At 36.4% G+C, this 23,689-nt stretch overlaps 1 long non-coding RNA gene across 1 annotated transcript in view; it reads left to right on the forward strand.

Moving 5' to 3' along the window:
• LOC108539847 (uncharacterized) overlaps nucleotides 1–23,689 on the forward strand; it is a 75,423-nt gene that overhangs the window by 13,810 nt on the left and 37,924 nt on the right. The window contains exon 2 of the long non-coding RNA XR_001888501.1: nucleotides 487–546. This is a non-coding gene — a long non-coding RNA (uncharacterized LOC108539847). The remainder of the gene's footprint in view (nucleotides 1–486; nucleotides 547–23,689) is intronic.

The raw sequence follows: 23,689 nt of genomic DNA on the forward strand, positions 1-23,689 counted from the left end.
AGGAAGGAAGGAAGGAAGGAAGGAAGGAAAGGAAAGAAGGAAGAAAGAAAGAAAAAAAGAAAGAAAGAAAGAAAGAAAGAAAGAAAGAAAGAAAGAAAGAAAGAGAAAGAAAGAAAGAGGAAAGAAAGAAAGAGAAAGAGAGAAAAGGAAAATGTGGTCTATATACACAATGGAATACTGTTCTATGATTTAAAAAAAGAAATCTTGTCATTTGTGACCACATGGATGAACCTGGAGGACATTATGTTAAGTTTAATAAGCCAGACACAGAAAGACAAATACCACATTGATATGATTTGGCTGTGCCCCCACCCAAATCTCATCTTGAATTGTAGTTCTCATAATTCCCAGGTGTCATGGGAGGGACCTGGTGAGAGGTAATTGAATCATAGGGGTGGTTACCCCCATGCTGCTGTTCTCATGACAGTGAGTGAGTTCTCATGAGATTTGGTGATTTTATTAGATGCGTTTCCCTCTTTTGCTCAGCCTTCTCCTTGCTGTCGCCATGTGAAGAAGGACGTGTTTGCTTCCCTTTCTGCCATGATTGTAAGTTTCCTGGAGCCTCCCCAGCCATGCCAAACTGTGAGTTAATTAAACCTCTTTCCTTTATAAATTACCCAGTCTCAGGTATGCCTTTATTAGGAGCATGAGAATGGACTCATACACACATGATCTTACTCATATGTGGAATTTTTTAAAAAGTCAGTATCATAGAAGTAGAGAGTAGAACAGTGTTTACCAGAGAATGGGGAAGGAAGAGGGGGTGGGGAAGATGGAGAGAGCTTAGTCAATTAGATGGGAGAGAGTCAAATAGATAGAGAGTTGCAATTAGATAGGAGAAATATGTTCTGGTGTTCTCTTGCATAATAAGGTGACTATGGTTAACAGTAAGGTATTATATAATCACAAAATTGCTAGAAAAAAGGACTTTGAATGTTCTCACCTCAAGGAAATGATAAATGCATGAGGTGACAGATATACTAACTATCCTGATTTGATTATTTTACAGCATAGATATTTATTAAAACAGGAAATTGCATCCATACATATGTACAATTACAACGTGTCAATTAAAAAATTTTAAAAATCTACATCTCTCACAGAAGTCAGTCCAAGTTGTTTACTGATAGTGTTTCTGAATTTGCCCAGATGGATATTCATTAAATACTTGATTAATATTAATATCAACATTAGACTCAGAATGGGCTGCTGAAGAGTCAAGAACTAAGGAATTTACTGTCATTCAGATGCATTGGTGGAGAAAAAAAGCAATGCAATTCGAGTCAGTCCCTGAAATACAACCACTTGAAGAATGCACCGTCACAGGGGACAGCAGGACCAATACTTCTGTCCTATGAACTCAAGAGGCCACACTCCGCTTTGACCGTTCCCAACCTGTTTACCTCTGGCTGCACCACTGTGCTCTCTTCCCAGCTCTCTCTGGCGTTGCTGCTGTTGGCTGCCTGCTGCTCTGGCCCAAGCCATGCTGGCCCTGGTCCACTGGTTTAGTTGTAACCCTGTGCCTCATGGCCCTGGCTCACTTGCTCGGCCTTTTATCCCCCTGGACTCTCTTGGGAATAAGAACAGAGGAATACTAAAAGACTGAGGACAAGATACATTTGGAGGATTTTTTTAAATTAATGAAAGTTACCATTACAGTAGCACCATGTAGCATATCATTATTAAATACTCTGTAATAAGATCTTACATATGTGTCTACTATCTTCACCTCTGAATACATTTATATTTTCAAGAGTTTGAAGCAAGATTACATAAAATAAAATTCATGCAATAGATAGTCATACTAAATAGAAGAGTAAAATCTAAAACCAAACGAGAATAAACATTTTTAATAACAGGCAGCAACAAATGACAGAAATTTACAGAGGTCTACTGTTTGTACCAAAGTTTGTACCAAACTTAAATATTTCAGGTTAGTTTAAGATTTTTGTGATCAATATGTGTTAATAATGGCTCAGGAGATAAGAACTTGATACCTTAATTATCAAGATAGAAGTAGCTTAGTGGTAGAGCAAGTGTCTGGAAGTATGAACTGATGCCAGACATGATGAATTTTCAATTAAGATGTCAGCAGTTATGCTCAAACCCTCCTGGGAACTGAAAAAGCAACTTTTATGTTGTGAGTTTCCATATTTGCCTTGGCTCCTCTAACATAAATTCTTTCTTTCTGTATTTTTTATTTTTTTATAGAATTGAGTTCTGTTTTTACAAAATCATTGCACATTAGAAAATGTTTCGTTAGGTAAAACTTCAAACACATTTAAAAGTAGAGAGAGTAGCATGCTAAGCCCTCCTGTACCATTACCCAGCTTCAATAATTATAACCTCATGAATAATCTTGCTTCATCAGCACTCCTTGCTCTGCCCATCTAGATTATATAGAAGCCAATTCCAAGCATCATATAATTTCTTTATGTATCTCTAGAAGTTATTACCTATTTATGTAAATATACCAATAATACTATCACAGCACCTTGAAAATAATAATTCATTATTATCATAAAGCAGGTCGGTGTTCAAAAACTTCGAATTGCCTTGTAAAAATTTTTTAACATTGTAAAATCAGAAACAAAATTAAATCAATGTACAACCAATTGTAATTGGTTGATTTGTCTTCTGAATTTTTTTTGAAATGGAGCTATAATTTATACATGGCACTATTCACCCTTTTAAGTATACGATTGTAAGTGCTGACAAACACAGTCTTGTAATCACCATCTCAACCGAGATATACAATATTTATGTCATTCCAAAAACTTTTCTTGTGTCCCTTCCTTGTCAGTACTTCTCCCTACCCTCAGGCCCTGGGAGGCATTAAGCTTTGTTTTTTTGTTTGTTTTTGTTTTTTCCTGTCTCTATAGGTTTGCCTTTTCCCAAATGTCATACAAATGGAATCACACCATATAGCCTTTTGAATCTGGCTTCTTTCACTTAGTATATTGTGTTCATGATTCACCTATGTAGCTGTATGTATTAGTAATTTCTCCCTTTTTATTGCTGAGTAGTATTCTGTTATGTGGATATAACACAGTTTGCTCATCATCTACCTATTGAAAGACTTTTGGATGGTTTTCAGTTTTTTGCAATTATGGCTAAAAGCTCTCTAAACATTCATGTATAGGCTTTGTATGAATATAAGTTTTTAATTCATTTAGGGAAATACCTAAGAATATGATTGCTGTGTCCCATGGTAAGTACATTTTTAGCTTTATAGGAAACTGCTAATGTTCCATCTTCATTCTCACCAGCAGTGTGAGAGTTTCATTTGCTCTGCATCCTCACCAGTATTATTAAACTCTAATGACTGTAACAGATATAAAGTAGTAACTTGTTGTGGTTGTAACTCACATTTTTCTAATAAGTGATGATGTTGAGCATCTTTTTATGTGCTTGTTTGCCGTTTATATCTGTACTTTGGTCAAGTGTCTGTTTGGTTTACTTGCCCCTCCCACACTTTCTTTGTAAAGAGATGGGGTCCTGCACTGTTGCCCAGGCTGGAGTGCAGTGTCATGATCGTAGCTCACTGCAAACTTGAACTCCTGAGCTCAAGTGATTTTCCAACCTCAGCCCTGAGTAGCTAGATGTGCTCCACCATTCCTAGCTAATACTTTTAGTTTATGTAGTGATGGGGTCTCACTATGCTGCCCAAGCTAGTCTCAAACTCCTGGCCTCAAAGAATTTTCCTGCTTTGGCCTTCCAAAGTGCTGGAATTACAGGCATTATCCACTATGCCTAGCTTATTGCTCATTTTTTAAATGGAGCAGTTTTTCTTAATATTCTTTTGAAAATTCTTCATATGGCCTGGATAAAAGACCACTAGTAGGTGTGTTTTACAAATATTTACTTTGTGGCTTGCCTTTTCATTCCATTAACAATGTCTTTTAAGAGTAAATGTCAGGGTCGGGCGCGGTGGCTCAAGCCTGTAATCCCAGCACTTTGGGAGGCAGGCGCGAGACGGCGATCACGAGGCCAGGAGATCGAGACCATCGCTGGCTAACATGAGAAACCCCGTCTCTACTGAAAAACTGGCCAAAAAAAAAAAAAAACTAGCCGGGGCGAGGTGAGACGCCTTGTAGTACCAGCTACCCGGGAGGCGAGGCAGGAGAATGGCAGAACCCGGGGAGGCGGAGCTTGCAGTGAGGCTGAAGATCACGGCTCACATGCAGCTGCCAGCCTGGGTGACAGAAGCGAGACTCCGTCTCAAAAAAAAAAAAAAAAGAAAAAAAGAGTAATGTCTCATTTGAATGAAGATTCCATTCTTAATCTCTAGGTTCCTCCGCTTTCTCTTTTATAAATTCCAAAAATGTATTGTGATGCAACCAGCGTGGGCCCCACATATTGCAGTTAGTTGATGTGTCTCTTAAGTCTCCTTAAACCCCTTTCTCTCCATCTTCTCACTCTCCTCGTCTTTTAAACCTGAACTTTAGGAGACCAGGTCATTTCTCTAATAGAATTTCTCTCGGCCGGGCGCGGTGGCTCAAGCCTTTAATCCCAGCACTTTGGGAGGTCGAGACGGGCGGATCACTAGGTCAGAAGATCGAGACCATCCTGGCTAACACGGTGAAACCCCGTCTCTACTAAAAAATACAAAAAAACTAGCCGGGCGAGATGGCTGGCACCTGTAGTCCCAGCTACTCGGGAGGCTGAGGCATGAGAATGGCGTAAACCCGGGAGGCGGAGCTTGCAGTGAGCTGAGATCTGGCCACTGCACTCCAGCCTGGGCGACAGAGCGAGACTCCGTCTCAAAAAAAAAAAAAAAAAAAAAAAAATTTCTCTTAGTCTGAAGTTTACTGATGCCCACTACTCCCGTATTTCCTGCAAAGTGATAGTTAGATCCAGAGGCTTGATGAGCATCAAGTTCAATTTTGTAGTAAGAATACGCATAGGTATACTTCAGCCAGGAAGCACATATGTCTGATGACTTTTGGGAACATTAGCAGCCATTAAGGATTATGGCTATTTATATATTTTTGTCAAGCAACAACAGCTGTAATCAAATACTGTTTCTTCTTGAGACTTTTATTCATCTCTTACTATAATTTGACAAAAAAGTATTATAGCATCTTATCGTGTAAGAAATACTCTTCATATAGTATTTTGTTTGGCCCTACCAACAACTTATTTAATAGACTTTACTGTTATCTCAGTTTTTCCCATGAAGTTACCACAGTTCTGAGACAATAAATAACTTTTCTGAAATCACATGCAACCAGAAGAAAGGGAATTTTATAAACCTGGATCCCATGTTCTTTACATCAGAAAATATTGCCTCCTTATCAATTATATGTCATGGATTGAATCATTTGAAAATTTTCATTGAGCACCTGTTATCTCTTAAAACACTAAAAGTCAAAGTGGTCAGTAAAACTGATATTGTCCCTATCTGCATAGTGTTTACAGTGTAGTTGGAGAGATAGACTTTAAGTAAATAATAACATAAATAAATACTCAATTATCACCTCCTGTGATAAATGCTCTCATATGTTTGTTTTACAGGTATTTCAGAACAGCTATTTTATGAAATATTTTTAAATTGTTATTTAGCCTAATTCTTCATCTCCCTATCACCATTTCAGAAGGCTTACACTATTACTGAAATGAATGTTTCCTGCCCTTTGAAATGGAAGGAAAATACCTTCCCCAACACACATATGACCTCTATTCAACACTGAGAAAGTAGTAGAATCTCATGAAATATATATTTATTGGTTAACCAGTTATTTAGCTAGTCTTGTGTATACGTTAGTACTTCATTTCTACAATACTTAATTGTCTTTAAAATTTGCCTAATCAGGAAAGCAGCCAATATCCCAGAAGCCAAAAAGGACTAAAATAGATATAGTAAGAACAATCAAAATATGTAAAAATGCTCTGAAACAAAATGCACACTTTTTTTTCATAGAGGGATTCCATGTAACCATTTAAAACCTAAATTCTCATAAAAATATGAGAATTTTTTGCATACAGTTTTGAGTGTGACTTTTTCATATCTTAACCTACCACGGAGTAGAGGCCACAAATTGAAATATGACAATAGGATTGAAATAAGCACATATACTAAAACCAAGAAGAAAGAATTGCCTGAGAGTCTGGGGAAGAGGAGACGGTAGAAAATTTAAACAGAAAAGCTTAAAAAAAAAAAAATCACACATCTGTCTTGTGACTATACTTTTCTATCAGTCCTGAGGGCAGTGCTGTAACTGATGTTTATAATAACATTCTGTAGCACATCAGAAAAAGTTGACATGTCCAATGAATTCTGTTTGAAAAAATAGAAGCATGTATATTTATTAAAATTACTATTTAAAATGGTTAAAATAAAAAACACAGCCAAACCATTTTAAAGCTAAAAGAGTAACCCTTAGTTACCTACATTACTTGACTTTTTAGATTTAATTTTCAGAGGTCTGTGAACAGTCAAGTTTTCACTGGAAATTTATATTAGAATAATTTCTAAATGAAACTAATACTTCTTAGCATTATGGTTAATCAACTTGTATTGACACGGATCCTCGAGGACACTCTCAATTCAAAGTGAAAACTTACCTCTTTTGTTTTGTTTTGTTTTGAGATGGAGTCTCATGCTGTAGCCCAGGCTGGAGTGCAGTGGCATGACCTCAGCTCACTGCAGCCTCCACCTCCTGGGTTCAAGCAATTCTCCTGCCTCAGCCTCTGGAGTAGCTGGGACTACAGGCGTGTGCCACCACACCCGGCTAATTTTTGTATTTTTCAGCAGAAACGGAGTTTCGCGATGTTGGCCAGGCTGGTCTCGAACTCCCAGCCTCAAGTGATCTCCCCACCTTGGCCTCCCAAAGTGCTGGGATTACAGGTGTGAGTCACCGCACCTGGCCAAAATCATCTTTATTAACTCACCTTTATTTCTTCAGCATTGGTTCAAAATGTAGTTTATCCATTTACAAGACTAAAATCCTTTGACTTCCTATTTAAGAGTGATCTGCTCAGTGTAGTTCATTCAACACAAATTTACTCAGTGACTACTATTTACCAGGCTATGACTATTCCTTTATGAGGAATAAGAAAGCAGGAGGTAAAACTGGTTTACTGTTGGATCACTGCTATATTCTCTTTCACATAAATGACAAAAAAGTTAGAAGCAAATTCTGAATTTTTGCATCATTTCTGATCTATTCTAATCTATTGATTTAATAAGGATGCGTGGGCCAAGCTTTATGATTTCAGTATAAATAGCAGGCTTTCAATGTGGATTCAGAGACTTTATCACAACACTGCTTGCTAACATAGAGTGATAGGAGCTGATAGATTAATTTCCACTCCTAATTAGAATTAGTAAATTGTCACAATGATTGTATTGATTAAATGCATGTTTTCTGGCCATAGCAAACAGTAAAGGACACATTCTTACAGGAGTGACAGGTGGCTAATACCTTAATCTACTAACTAGTGACAGTAAAATAATAATAACATATACATTTAATAGTAGTTATAATTATTACTTAATAATATTATATAATGAAATATAATGACTATTATGTATGATAATATTCCCTGATGATTACCAATTATACTGCAATCCAAACTGTCATTTTGGTGTCCAATCGATGCTTTATAACCCCACTGTGATGAATAAATTATTTAACATTAGCACATGGTAAGTTCTCTGGGATAATTCTTTCATGGCTACCTTATCCAGCAGGCCCATCTGCATACAGGCTGCTCAAAAAAGAACTATTCTACAGGCACCATAGATTTCTCATAAGTACTTTTATAGGCATGCATGATACAACCACAGTGTAGGACGTTTAACAGAAAATTGGTTATATTATTACTTGTCTTTCCCCAAATGAATAACTACTTCAAAATTATCTTTTGGTTGCTATATCTCAACTATTAAATTATTATTAAGAATCAATGTAGCATGATACCTTGTCCACTGATCTTGATGTGTACAAATTGTCCTTCTTGGAGGCTATGCCAGAACGTAGTTCAAGCCTTGTTGTTCTCATGTGTTTTATAGGGCTCTTGTTATGTTGAAACAGGCATTCAGATAGGTCACCTTGTAATTTTTTGTCAATTAAAATTACTGCAAAATTATCTGGAACAGAAATTTGGGATGTGATAACAATTTGTTTTCTAAGGATGGTCTTGGTTCTGCTAGTGAAATTGCCTCACTCACCTCCAAGAGGAAGGTGGATGGCTTCAGGAAAATGTCTTTATTCATTTATTTTTTTCACAAGTTATTTATTGCAACGCTAGCTCTTCCCTGCAGGAAACTATATAATTGTGTGCGTAATTGGCAACATAGAAGAATTGCTAGCTACTTCCTAGAGAATATACTCTCGAATTCCTTGTCACTCAAGTATCTGTTAAAAACTCAACTGCAGGAAACAATGTCCATGGATGCCTTTGGGAAAATTCACATTTTATCTATTATTTCATCTTTTTTTCTCACTTTGTCAAGTAGCAGGTACCCCACAAAAATTGTTGATTGAATACATGAATAAAATATTTCATTGAATTTAATCTCTTAAAAGCTGAAACATGTAACTCCAGAATATACTTTTTGGCCCCCTACTGAATTGTTGCTCCTGAATTCTATTTGGTGTGATGCTCTGGACTTGCACAGATAATTTCTCTTTGCAGCCTCCTATGGAAATCATGTTATTCCATATCTCACTCTCTATAAACTACCTCAAAATTTCTTTTCTGGTGCTAATGTGAGGAAGATAAGCCAGGCTTATCTTGAGAAGTTGATTTGTTTTTATTTTACGGATATTATGAATTGGGTCATCAATAAAACTTCCCTTTTCCCATTCACTCTCACAGAGCAAAATTTGTAGCTCAAAATGACAGTATGATTTCATCTTTCATTTAACTCATTTCTACTCCTAGTTTTTGCCCCCAGGTTTGCTTTTCCTTATTTATTCTCATAGAATTTGTAGTTTATGATTTATTGGCATATTTTATTTGTAGCTTATTGCTATATTTTATATTGGCCTTTAAAGATCTTAAATCTCTTTTGAAATAAGATAAGGTACTGATAAATAAAAAGTTTAATCCATCAATTAAACAAAATATATTCTATCATATAGAAGAATCTGATAGTCGTTAGTCTGTACTTTTAAAAGCCACTGAGACAAGACAATCTTGAGAAGAATATTTATTATTTGTCTACTAACCACCCCTGCCTCCTTCTGAAAAAAAAAGCAACTCATTCTTCTGGAAACTACCCCTCCTCCCACTGCAATTCTGCCTCCTAGAAAGTGTTGAGGGCTCTAAGGATGGGTAACCAAACCAAGCCATTCAAATCAGGGGCATTCCTTGAGTTGTTTTTGTTGTTTGTTGGGGAGTTGGTGTGGTGTGTGTTAGGCAATCTTGTCCCGTGATTGAATTGAGATGTAAAACTTAGAAACTGTCAGTAATCATGTTTCCTGCCACAAAGAGAAAGACTGACTCAGTGTGAGACAAAGTTAGCACAGAGGGGAGGTGGGGAAGAGAGAGAGAGCAAAAGAGAGAGAGAGAGAATGTAAGTGAGAGAGAGAAAGTAAATGAAAGAGAAATCTGGCATCCTTCAAGTTCCTGACACAGTCAGTTCCTGAGACCCAACTCAATGCTTTCTTTCACATGGTTTGGATGCTCACTACTTGTTTAGATTTTGAGAGATAACAAATTCATCTTTCTCAATATGGGTTCAGATTGGGTTTCTATCACTTTCAAGCAGGAGTCCTTAATGATAGATGCTGCTTTCAAGTTTTATTGTGAAAAATTTTGGCCCTAATTCTCATCAACCCCAGTCTACTTTTGTGCAAGGATATAATTTACTCGTCAACTTGGAAAGTCTGTATCTGGCTCTAATTTTCATTTAAAAGAAAACCAGTTTTTCCTCTTAATGATATGTATATAAAACATCTGAATTTTCTTTTGGAAAATAGTAATATTGCAAGCATTTTTCAGTTAACTTAAACTCAAGTTTTTTGCTCTCTTGGTTGTGTCAAAAGTTGGACTTGGACAGTAGTTTTTGGAGATACAGGAACATGATAACTAGCATTTTCCACATTGTTTTACTCTATCTCCATACCAAATCAATAGAAATCTACATGCCTGGATGAGTAGAATGGAAAGAATGTGACTTTAGACCATGAAGACCCAGGTTCATGTCTTAGCTTTACATGATCAAGATCCTCAATCTCTCACAGTTCCCCTAGGAAACTTCTAGAAGAACAGTAGTATCTACCTCCCAACATTGTTATGGAAAATATATGTAAAGCTCTAACACAGTGTCAACATATAATAGTGGGAGTTATTGTCACTTTATTGGCTCTCTATAGAAAGACCTTTGAAAACTTTAACAATTTGTCTTCTGCTTTTATGCAGAATTCATAACCTCCCCAACACCGACACGCTGTATTTATGTATCTTCATCCTTTGTACTATTATTAATTACCTAGTCCTCTTTATAGAAATATCCTTACACTATACTCCCTCTTAGAATTTTGTACCAGAGGAAGAATAAAGATATTTCTAAATTGCTCATTTTCTTTTTATGTTGATAAAAGCATGTGAACTCATCCTGTTCCCCTCCTTATGTTTTTTCCTCTTTTCTTTTACTATCAGCACAAATAGAGCTAAATTTAATGCTCAGTTGCATCAAACTAGATTAAACTACTTACTTATTACCTCCTTAATTATTTTAAAACATTATTGTATTCTTTCATTGGTTATATTGTATGTACAGACTTCAAGTAAGCTTACATATTCTTGGGAGTAGGCATCAGTGTATAAATAATAAATACAATAAAGGCCTACACTATTTTAGCAACCCTCAGATGAAGAATGACTGAGCCAAGAGTGTGAGGGTGGTAAATCTTGTGTTTGATAATTGTTGGACAAAGTGCTCCAGCTCCCTAAATATCACCCTTCGGGCACCAGTTCTACATTGGCTGCCTCCTATTCTCCCTTCTGGTCAGGCTTTGTGAGAGGTACCCTGTCTTTCAGACTCCATAGTCCATGTAGCCCATTGCCTGCCAGCTATGAAGGAAAACCACAAGGTAAAAACTTCAACTTGAGTCAAATAGTTCACAGCTAAGTGCAACATCAGACTCAGGGAAGGCTATATCTACTGCTGGACATGCAGTAGACACTGGGATAATTTATATCTTTCATAATGACTTGGACTGTCATTAACCTATTCTCTCTGAAGAAGACTTGACCCCCCTTTGTGTCTTGGTTTTTATGACACCTACACTTGTTTACCCACCATCTTTGTCCATTTGCGTTCTTGTAGCAAAATACCACAGACTGGATAATTGGAAAGAACAGATACTTATTTTTTTTATAGTTATGGAGGTTAAGAAGTCCAAGATCATGGCTCTGGCAGGATTGCTGTCTAGCAAGGGCTGCTGTTTGCCTCCAAGATGGCACCTCGCTGTCATGTACTCCAAAATGGAGGAGTGCTGTGTTCTTATATCATGGAAGGGACTAAAGGAGGGAAAGGGGCAAATTTCCTCTGTCAAGCCATTTTAAAACAGAACCAAACTCCATGAAGGAGGACAGAGCCCTCATGAGTCAGGGACCTCGTAAAGGTCTCACCTCTTAATACTGCTGCATTGAAGATCAAGTTACAACATGAATTTTGGATGGGGAAAAACATTTAACTCACACCACCACCTGCAACTCCAACTAGAACAAGACCTCCTTGAGGTTAGAAGCTGTGTCTTACTCTTCTCAGAATCTCCAGCGTACCCAACAAAGCTAGTACATAGTTTACACAGTATGTTGAAGAAATAAACATACCCTCAGCATAGCAAGTTGAAATGCTTAATCATTTGCCACCAATAATAAAGTGTAAATAGAAATTATTCATTACAATGGTATTTTGTTCTCATTTCCAGAAATCAGATTCATGTCTTTTGCAAAGAACGTGTAGTCTCAGGATAATAAAGTTCTGCACTTAAAGGGAGATAATACCTAGATAATCAAGTTATCTTTGTAGATGTTTTGATATGTCTGGAAATATCTCTAATAGGAAAATGAAAGCCAGGAAGCTTTTCTGGAACAGTAGGTTTTATGTTGCTACTTAAAATATTCTGTGCCGTTTTTCAACTATATACCAGCCCAGGAATCTTTGAGTTTTAAATATTTGGTCCCTAGAAAACCACTTGGGTCAGAAGCTGTCTGGTCACCATCCCATTCTAAGACTGCCCTTTGGGTTACATACACTAGTGCTACCAAGTACTATCCTCATATAGAATTAGAAAGTACGTTCTAGAGGTGAAACATATATACATATCTTTTTAAAGTAAGGTTGAAGAAAACTATTTTATATTTCCAAATTCCAGAGGCTGTTTCTTGACAATTTCTGAGATAAATACATCACACATTCTTTTAAGTCAGAAGCAGCAAGTTTGAATTAGTCAATGGAATCTTCACCTACATTATTTATCTACATCTTATCATTATATATGTCAGTTACAAGGAAAGAATTGGTATGATTGTTTTACTAGAAAAGTGGTATCTTCCAAAACAGATGAGGAAACCTGAGTGAAAGCTCAATGGAATTGATTTCTTTATTGGTGTTCTCCTATTTTAGGAAAGGCTCTTAACATGTTAGTAATTTCAAATAACTCTTCATAGGTGTTTCATTTTTTTAAATTATAAAATACATTCTCTCAGCTCCAAATACTTCCTGGCCTCTGACTATTGATAATTGGGGTTTGAAGGTTCAAACAAGATCAGAATAGCTTACATTGGAGAAAGTGACTATCACAGTTAATTTTATGTGTCAGCTTAGCTGGGCCACACCACCTAGATATTTGATCAAACATTATTTTAGATGTTTCTGTGAAGGTTTTTTCTTAGATGAGATCAACATTTAAATCAACAGATTTTGAGTAAAGCAGATTACTCTCCATAACGTGGGTGGGCCTCATCTAATCAGTTGAAGGCCTTAAGAGAAAAAGATGAACTTCCTGGAAGAGGGATTTCTGCCAGCAGACTGTCTTCAGACTTGAACTGCAATACCAGTTCTTCATTGGCTCTTCAGCCCACCAGCCCACCCTGCAGATTTTGAACTTGTCAAGACTCCACAATCATGTAAGCCAATTTATTACAATAACTCTCTCTGTATCTCTCTCATTTCATATATTATATATATATATAATATATAATAACATATATTATAATGTTATAGAGTATATTATAATAGAATTAATATATAAAATTAATTAATATATAATGTATACTTGTATATGCAAATAATTATATAGGGAAAGAATTGTATATATTAATATATTTCTTAAGAATTTTGTATATATTTTTAAGAATATATAAAAGTTACATTAAATCCTCTCATTATATTCATAATATGATGAACATTAATTATAATAATTATTAACATATTTACATAAATTATATATTAATTTTTAATCATATTAATTATATATAAACTCACATACGTTAATTTTATATATTTATGCTAAATAACATAATAATTATATAAAATTATCATTATTTATATATTTATCATAAATCGTAAATATTATGGATAATATATTAAATAAAACAAAATATTGTTATAATTATTTAAAATATAATAATTAGCACAATATATGTAGTATCATACATATATAAATTTTTATATTAATTATATACAGAATTATAATGCTATATATAAAATGAGAGAAAGAAAATTTTATTATAATCATTATTTATATATTTTTATATATTAAAATACCTATAACATTTTATAAATATGTAAAATTTCCATATATGTATTTTAAAATATATATCATATATTATATATTTTATATATGAGACATATGTTCATATATTATATTTTATATATGGCATATATCATATAAATATATAATATAAAAATATGTGGTATACATACACACACATACATATACTATATATAAATATGTAATGTACCTGTGCACACACATACACACACACATATGTATATATTCTGTTGATTCTTGTTTCTTTGGAGAACCTTGATTAATACAGTGACCTTTTATCCTATTTGGTCAGTGGAATCTGAACGGCTTCAAAAGGTGATGTCAGGTAGACTCTTCATTTTATTGGTCTGCTTTAGTAATCTGTTACAATATATTACAATCTTCCAATTATAATTCTATTATGTAACTACAATATATTAAACATTAAGAGAAGCTTATTAAAGCTAGTGTAGGTTTGTTACTAAAACAAAATACCACAGACTGAGAAATTTATAATCAACAGACATTTATTTCTCACAGTCTGGAAGCTGAAAAGTCCAAGATCAAGGTGCTGACAGATTTGGTGCCTAGTGATAGCTGCTCCCTGCTTTAAGTAGGCAGTACTTGCTAAATCCTCACTCGGAGGAAGGAGTGAAAAGGGAACGGAGAATGCTGTCTTCCCATGACAGAAGAGATGGAAAGGCAAAAAGGCGCTAGAACACTCCCAACTTCTTTTATAAGAGCATTAAATCGTTTAAGAGGGCAGAGCCCATGTGGCCTAATCAACACCCAAATGACCATTTTCTTAATACCATCACTTTGGGCTTTAAGTTCCAACATGAGAATTTTGGAGGGACACCTACGTTTGAACCACACCAGCAAGGAATAATTTTTAATTTATATGTTTCAAAAATTTGGCATCTTTGTTATGGAGCAGGCAATTGTACTTTTTTTTTAGTTTAACAAGTGTGCATGCTTTCCTGCTCACTGCAATTCAAGCTATGATTTTGGGTTGAAAAGCTCTTGTGGTTTGGGTTGTGACTACACCTCACTGTAATACCGACACAGAAGTGATCCCCTGATCTAACCGTTGTTCTACCAGGAACTTGTTTCCCAGGATTTTTGCTGACAAACTTGCATTTCAGTTGCCTGTTTACTCCTGGAAGTGCAGATACGGACAACTGGAAGTGCTGGAAATGCTGGTCCTGGACAATTGGTTTGATGTCAGGCAGCTTCAGTTCTAGGCTTGACTGAGACAACACAGGTGTTTTTAACTTCCCCACCCCTCGCTGCAGGATGTAGTGAAACTAGCAGGAGCAGAACCAGGCAAAGACAACTTTTTATTTTTTCTCCCCTCTTTCTTACCCATCACCATCATGTTTTAAATGAACTCTCTGTTCCAAAGCACATGAGTTCCTTCCCAGAGGCTGATAATCTCCCAGTTCCTCTGGTTAGTGCAGGCCTTTCCCATGGGTCCCAGCTAGGTATGTCTTCCTCATGTACCATGTGTCCATTGTCCACTGAAGTGGGTCTAGGGGAAATGGACAGGCAGGGTAAGTGGAAGGTCTAGACAATGGAACAAACCAATGGAGCTGCATTGCTGCTCTGTGCATTTGCAGCTCTGTGAATAGGTTATTATAGGTTCTTTTTATATCTAAGCAGCCAACTGCCTGTTGTCAGAATCAAAGACAAATGTTATTATCAAAACCCATATGTGCAAAACACCCTATATAGGAAGCAGTGGTGTGCACCAATCATATTTCTGATCCAGAAACCAGTCTTTAATTAGAGAAGCTCAAGTAGAAGGAAATAACACTTCAATATGATCAGGTCTATCCAGTGAAGAAGGGGTGGGTGAGAAAGCCCACCGTGAAGGCATCAAATCCTGTCTGGGCAGCTCTCCAACCTCTAGCTCTATGGACCTCACTTTCCCACTCACTTTTTGAGTGGGAAAAGCCCATAGTATGGCCCAATTAAGTCAAAACATGACATCAAATTGTGTTAAAAAATAAAACTCCTTTTAATTTCATAAGGAAGAGATTCCAAATTACACTTTTAGAATGAATAGGAATGAGAGGGAATGTTATGGAATCAACTCATATGAGAAAGATTCAGCCTCAAAGATTCTGAGAATATCTGCCTTAACCAGTTGAGAAAGAAGGTAGATTGTTTCCTTCTTTAGTCTTTGCTCTTTCACCACCATGGCAGTAGGGGAATTGTTTAACTTGAGAAATGCCTTTTATACAATCTGTTTGGAAAGGCATTTTGTTTATAATGTGATAACTGTGCCAGTTTTCAGAATTCCTTTTGTTTTTAAGGTCTAACATGAAACACTGACTGTTCCCTGTCTTCACAGCCTGTTCTCCCTCCTCCTGCTGCCCCTGCCTGCTTCTTCCCTGCCTCCAATCCCATAGTCAGCTATCAAAACAACAGATTACAAGTAAACATCTGTTTTTTGAGCACTCATGGAATAAAGGTTTTTTTTTTCTAAGTTGTGTACAGAGATGAATTTGTCAATATTTTATTAAAAGTATCTGAGGTAAAGAAAATTTCGAATGATACTAAGGATTTTTAGCAATAAGCTTGAGAGCTTGGGGTCATACACACAATGACAGGTTCCAGAAAGAGAGACCTGCTTTTTAATTTAGTTAGTTGCCTAAATGTCATTCTGTTTCTTAATTTGTTTTCTTTGCCAGCTGTGTCAGCTAATTAACTTCCATTAAGATATATTATGAGCAAAGATTTGTTTTTGTTTTCACTGCAGATAATATGTTAACTCATAGTTACTTGAATTTAAAGTAACTGAGTCCATTAAAAATGTATTTTAATAGTTTGGTTACTGGGAAAACATTTTGTGATTTTAAGCAATTTGTGTTGGTAGAAGGGCAAGACGATATTTTCCCTTCTAATAGCATAATAATATATTCTTCAAATATGTAGAAAATATTGTGAAAAAGTGTTTTCTAAAGATGCTTATCTATTTTGGCTACCAAAAGAGAAATATTTTCTGTATTTGATTTGCCTGTGTAGAAGACATCTGCAAGATATTTATTTAGCTATTTTTACTTGCTCTGCACTTTTTTCTTCTGGAGAAGCAACCCATTTCCTACTTCAAGGTCAACTAAATTCAGGGTCAATCAACCAGGTCAGTCAAGTGCTCATTATTCCTCTCCAAACTGTGATCAAGGATGGGCAGGTAGCTCAAATCAGGTTGTAATTCTAATTGCCAGGATGGGCGATGTTTGCTTTCACTGTAATCTGCAGCTATAAGAATAATAGAGCTCAGAGGCACTGTTTTGTCAAGACTTGGAAAATCTATATATTAGTCTGTTTTCACACTGCCATAGCAAACTGCCCAAGACTGGGTAATTTACAAAGGAAAGAGGTTTAACTGACTCCCGTTCAGCATGGCTTGGGAGGCCTCAGGAAACTTACAATAATGGTGGAAGGCAAAGGTAAAGCAAGGCAACTTCTTCACAAGGCAGCAGGAAGGAGAAGTGCTGAGCAAAGTGGGAAGAGCACCTTATAAAACCATCAGATCTTGTGAGAACTCACTATCACAAGAACAGCATGGGGGAACCCACACCCATGATTCAACTACCTCTACCTGATCTCTCTCTTGACACGTAGGGATTATGGGGATTACAATTGAAGATGAGATTTGGGTGGGGACCCAAAACCTAACAATATCAGCCTATGAATGAAGAGCACATCAAGGCAAACAGATCCAGAGGTGAAGAACAGAGCCTGATGACATTGCATGGTCTCCTCAATCTGTTTGTACCTGACCCATGACAGACTGCCCACTTACTTAAGATGATAAATTTCCTCCTTTCTGTCTGTTTGCTTAGGCTAATTTGAGATATATTTCTAGCCTAACTTTGAGAAATTTCTAATGTGCCCAACAATCTTTAATTAAAATTTAGTATCATATAGTCATATTTTGCCTAATACATAATATGATTTCCAAAACCTTGTCTAGATGGGAAGCATACCAGATTTCCAATAGCAAAACTGTGATATATTTAAACTATGCCATGGAGTACATATCACTGTAAGAAATCTCAACAAAACTGAATATCTGGATTTGTGTCCTAGATTTTTTTTAACTCGTTATTTTCAATACTGTTTATGCTTCCCAACTTAAGAGTGCCTAGGAAGAATTGAGAAGACATGAAAACATGGATTTTACTTCATCAAAAATTAATAATCCTGCTTTCAACACATATCGACTTTCAATGTCTTGGGTATTGTTTCATCTGGCTGAAAAAATGAATTTTGGACAAATGAGAAATAAATGCTAAGGTCCAGTCAGAGTTCAACTATCAATTTTATATTACTTAAAAGCCTCTTCTATCTAGATTTAGCTTAGTATATGTCACAGCCAGTGGCAAGTCACTTATGTGGAGAGGACAGTCAAGTCACCACATTACTCAACTGTTGTACAAATTTTGCTATTAACACCTTGCCAAATTGTTGGTGACTGTGCAATTTATACTCCAGAGAAAAATTTTTTGGTCATTCTTACTTGGTTAACTTACCCATGAAATTTGTCATTAATAATTTGAATTCTCTGGATCTAATACCATTAAAATAGAAGCAAAATCCCAGGATACTACTTCTGTCTAATGAGTCACTTTTATTTCTGCCAGCGACCCCCTACAGAATCAGTCTAAGGCTTAAATCCTGTAAAAACCATGGATGAATTTTCTAACGGGTGATGCAGATGGGTGTGGAAGTCTATGACTGAGGAGGAACTTGTGAGTTGCAGAATGAGTGGCAAGAGAACACTTGCTATCAACATTCCTCCTCTAGTCACCTTTTAACATTTTAATATACAGGAGACAGTATTATTAATAGCATATAGAACACATTTGTTAAAGAAATGTCAGCAAATCACTTTACTTTTACAAAAGTACTTTTACATTTTACTTTTATAAAATGTCAGTATAACCTGGTCAACATAGCAAGACCCTGTCTCTACAAAAAAATAAAAATAAAAAATAAAAATAGCTGGGTGTGATGACACATGCTGGTAGTCCTAGCTACTTGGGAGGCTGAAGTGAGAGGATCTGTCACTGGAACCAAGATTTCTGAGATTACAGTGAGCTATGATCATGTCACTGCACTCCAGCCTGGGTGACAGAATGAGGCCCTGTCTTAAAAAAAATTAAAAAAAGAAAATGACAATATTCTTTCTAAGCATGTTTGTTGTGGAGATAAAATGAAGATTCAGAATATAGGTGAAAAGTGTTTGGAAATGGAGTTTCAACAAACATGTCCTTCCATCATGATCTGGTCCCACTTGCCTTTCCAATCTTTCTATTCATCATTATCTGCTCCCATTCTCCCAAACTCTATACTTAGTCCTAAATACTTTCTAATCTCTTGTGCTTCTGGAACCTTTACAAATACTGTTCTGACCCAGTGTTCTCCCCTTTCCCCTAAACCCCACCAGAATCTAGCTACTCTCCTCGTTTTTCAGGTTCTCATTTATATCTTGCTTTCTTCATCTCCTCAAACTGGATTTTAGGTATTTCTTCTTATGGCACTTCGTTTATTATGTTTTGATTGCTAGTCTTCTTATTTCTTCCCTTCAATAGTATAGCTTTGAGCATGTCATCAGACCTAGATTAATGAGAAGGATACTCCCAGCTGTGTTCAAGTTGGATTGTTAAAGGCCTAGAATTTGACAACAATGAATGTGACATAAAAAGTTTAATCTAGGCTTCTTCAGAAATAATATTCCGCATCTTCAGTATTCCCTATCTTCAACTGCTTTCTTGTATAATGATTGCAACATGGGTTTGACTTTTGAAAATCAGGAGTGTAACTGAGTAGATGCTGTATCAACGATGATAGTGATACATCTTCCAGATTAAAAGAGACCACTATTTTATGTCTTAGAAATGGAAATTTCTATCCTATGTGTTTAAAATAGTAGCTCAGAAGATAAACATTCTGGGTCAGACCTGGTGGCTCACATCTATGATCCCAGTACTGTGGGAGGCCGAGGTGGGTGCACCACCTGAGGTCAGGAGTTCGAGACCAGACTGACCAATATGGTGAAACCCCGTCTCTACTAAAAATACAAAAATTAGCTGGGCTAATCATGCACCTGTAGTCCCAGCTACTTGGGAGGCAGACACAGAAGAATCACTTGAACCCAGGAAGCAGAGGTTTCAGTGAGCTGAGATCATGCCATTGCATCCCAGCCTGGGCGACAGAGCAAGACTATGTCTCAAAAAAAACAAAAAAAAGAAGAGAAATATTCTGTTTAGTCAAATGGGCTGAATTTATTTGACCAGCATGTGCATGCGAGCATGTTGTAGGGAAAAACTAAGAGCCTTCTTACTAAAAACCTTCTGTTGTAATCCCTAGGTCTTTAATGACCCCTCTGGTGGAGGCCCTGAGCCTGGTGTATAAAGGGCAGATTAAAGATTGAGAAGGGTGCAAAGCATCCCAATTTGTGTTCAACTGCTTGCTTCCATTTAATCACACTTGCAGGTTTTATGACTAGTTAAACATCTTTTCATTTGTACTTGAAGATTAATTTTTTCTAAATCAATCTTCTGTGAGAAGATGGAGAGAAAGACTGGTTAGGTTTTTCTTTATGCTCCAACTTTACACCTTGGAAATATTTATTGTTCACCCCTGGCTCTTCTTATCCAAGGGAAGTAGCCTTGCTCATTCAGGACTCAACCTTAGACATCCTCAAAACCTGTCCTCTCACAGTCTGAGTGAGAGAATGGCCTGGAAAGTTCAAGAACTTCTCCAAGATGGCAGAGGCAGGTTTAGCACCCAGATGTCCTGGGATCTCTCCCGCGTCCCTCACTTTGACTTTTGATCTTTCACCACTTGACATGGTCATGCTGTGGAACTTTATGTCCTCCAGGTCTGTCTTGGAGTTACTGGTGTGTACTTCATCATTAACAAGTCTTTATAATCTGCCAGGATTTATTTACAGCCTCTTAGGGGTGATAAAGATACATATGATGGATATTTGTTATTTGAGGAGGGATTTTACCTTTAAAAATAAACTAAATAATTTAGAGGTAATTTGTGAGCAATATAGGTAACTCTGTTTTTCATTTTTTCCATTAAATGCTGATAAATGGCTTTAAAACAATAACACCAGTATTGGTGGTGGCTTAAAAACAACCTCTAAATGTCCTTTCAGAAAAGGAGTTTCAATAAGTTTAAACCGATTTCTTACTTATTTTAATATGTGAAAAAAATCATATAGCTTTATAAGTTTTGTAATGTCTTCATAGCATTATGATTTACTACCAAGTATAATCTAAATTTCCACAGGATGGTTAGATTTAATTGAGGCATCATCATTCTACAAAGCCAAACTTCTGAATATCAGGATCTTCTAGTTGTGTCTACAATAAACCAAAGAATTTAAAGAATTCTGCATTTGAATTTAGGGTTTTTCTTATGATAGGCCTAAGCATAAATATTTCATATGTTTTTCGAAAAAGAGGCAATTCCAGAATATTTTTTCCTGTCCAATTTGTGTTTGGTCTAGTGGGAAGCATATACGATAAGAAACAGAATTATAGATATTTTTTAGGCAATAGAAAAATTATACACATTTATATAGATTTATATTTGTGTATGTTCTTATTGGAAAAAATTGTCTTAATTCATTCTTACTGGCATAGTAAAACTAGATAATCCCACTTTGCCAGTTATAGTGACCTATTACTTCTTTTACTTTATGGATCAAGTAGGGGAAAAAAGTTCTTGGCAGTAGCTGAACCTATTTCTGTTTCTGGAACACAGTTCCACAAAAGACCAACATTTAAAGTAAAATGAATAAAACTAATAAACAATATATGTTCATCTTTCTGATTCAACCTAGAAGCAGATGGAGAGGCCATGGAGGCAAGTCCTGTGCTTCTATAGGCCTGATTCTTGTTTCTAAAATTGGATCTAATTCTATCAGTTTATGTCTCCTGGGAAACAGATACCAAAATGTAATTAGAAGAGCAAGAAATTCATCAAGAGTAATTTCAGTGAAAGACAAAGGGGAAAAGGGAGTAGGAATAGACAGGGAAAGACTCAGATTGTGATGTAAGTCTGACCGTCGTGGAAAGGAGATTAGGAAGGAAGGAGGATTGGGTAGGACTAGCCTCAAACGGCAATAAGTATAGTACTGATAAAATCTCGGCCAAGCAAAAGAGATTTCTGGTGCAAACACTGACAGAGGAGAAGCTCTGCATGAGGGACAGATGGCCAGGCCCTGGTACACCATACCCAGGCATTGGCTGGGAGCTATCCAGTCTTCTGAGGGCATAAGAGCAGGAGGCTCTCAACTGACTGCACTACTCCAGGTGAATAGCAAGTTCTTTTTATCTGAGGGGTGCATCTTGACTTCCCATTAGTAGTGAGAGATATTCAAATTTAATATTTACACTTTTCTTGGAAGGCACCTTTAAAGATTTATTCTGTAGTCTGCCTTATCCTTGCAAACTATGGGGATACCTTGGGCATACTGAATAGCATCAGAGTAAAGTTGGGCTTCTGAAGTCAACTCATTCACAGGAGTCATATCAGTATCCTGTGTGCCATTGCTTTCTACTAAAAAGCCCCAAACTGGAAGTTCTATGTTTTATGCAAGATGATGAGGTGCATTTGTAACACAAATTCTCATTGCTAAACTGGAGGAAAAAGCAACACTGTCAAAAGTAATATGTACTATTCATCTTTTGAATAATTGGAGCAAAGCTGAGATTGTTACAAAACATGATTGGTTGACATGCTACCAGGGACATTTCATGCTCTGTGCAGTTATGTGGAATCAGTTTAGATTGTGGTCTTCTAGTCTCCATTCTCTCTCTCTCTTTTTTTTTTTTTTTTCCACTAATCCAGCAATCCATCCTCACTTGATAAATAATTAATTTTAAATCACAGAGGTCATTTATAGCTAGTGTATTAGAGTTCTCCAGAGAAAGAGAGAGAAATTATGAGGAATTGGCTCCCACAATTATAGAGGCTGAAAAGTCTCATAATCTGCAAGCTGGAGACCCAGTATAGCCAGTGGTATAATTCCAGTCCAATTCTGAAGGCCTAAGAACCAGGGGAGTGGAAGGTGTAAATCTCAGTTCAAGTGCAGGAGAAACTGATAGCTCAGCAAGCATGTAGGAAGCAAAAGGGAAAAATTCCTCCTTCCTTCTTTTTTTTTTTTTTTTTTTTTTTTTGGTTTGTTCTATTTGGGCCTTCAACAGGTTGGATGATGCCAACATATACCAGTGACAACCATCTACTTTATTGAGTCCACTGATTGAAATGCTAATCTCATGTGGAAATACCCCAGTGGACGCAGCCAGAAATAATGTTTACTCTGAGCACACCATGGCACAGGCGAGTTGAAATATACAATTAACCATCACACCTAGGAACACAGGAACAATCAATTCTGTTAAGGGGATTCAGGGGACCAAGAAAGGAAAGATGACATTTTGCGAAGGAAGGAGACATTTGCAAGGCTAGAGGAGAGGGGCATTTCAGGCAGAGAAAACAACAGTAGCAAGTCCTGGTCAACACGGAAGTCCAGGATATACAACTCAGGAAATAACTATTTTTCTGATGTGATAGAGAGAGAAAGAGAGAGAGAGAGAGTCTGTGTCTATGTGTGTTATGCATGTGTTTATGTTGTGTGTGTTTTGTCTGGCAGGAAAGAGGGAAGAGGAAGAGTGGGTGGAATGAAATCATAGAGAGTGGCTAGAAGAGCTTTATTTTGGTTCTCACAGGTTTTAATTAGTATCTTACAAAAGCTTTTTTGTGCTGCCCTTTGTGATGACAAGTGGAAACTTCTCCATCATAGATCTACTCTGCTCAATACAGTAACCTTTAGCCACCTGTGACTTTTTTATTTAAAATTAACTAAAATTAAACTAAAAATTTCATTTTTCTTTTTTTTTCTTTTCATTTTTTTTCTTCTTTTTTCTTTTTTTTTTTTT

This window comes from Rhinopithecus bieti, unplaced genomic scaffold (assembly GCF_001698545.2).
Source record: "Rhinopithecus bieti isolate Rb0 unplaced genomic scaffold, ASM169854v2 scaffold_18358, whole genome shotgun sequence".
NCBI classification, from domain to species: Eukaryota; Metazoa; Chordata; class Mammalia; order Primates; family Cercopithecidae; genus Rhinopithecus; species Rhinopithecus bieti.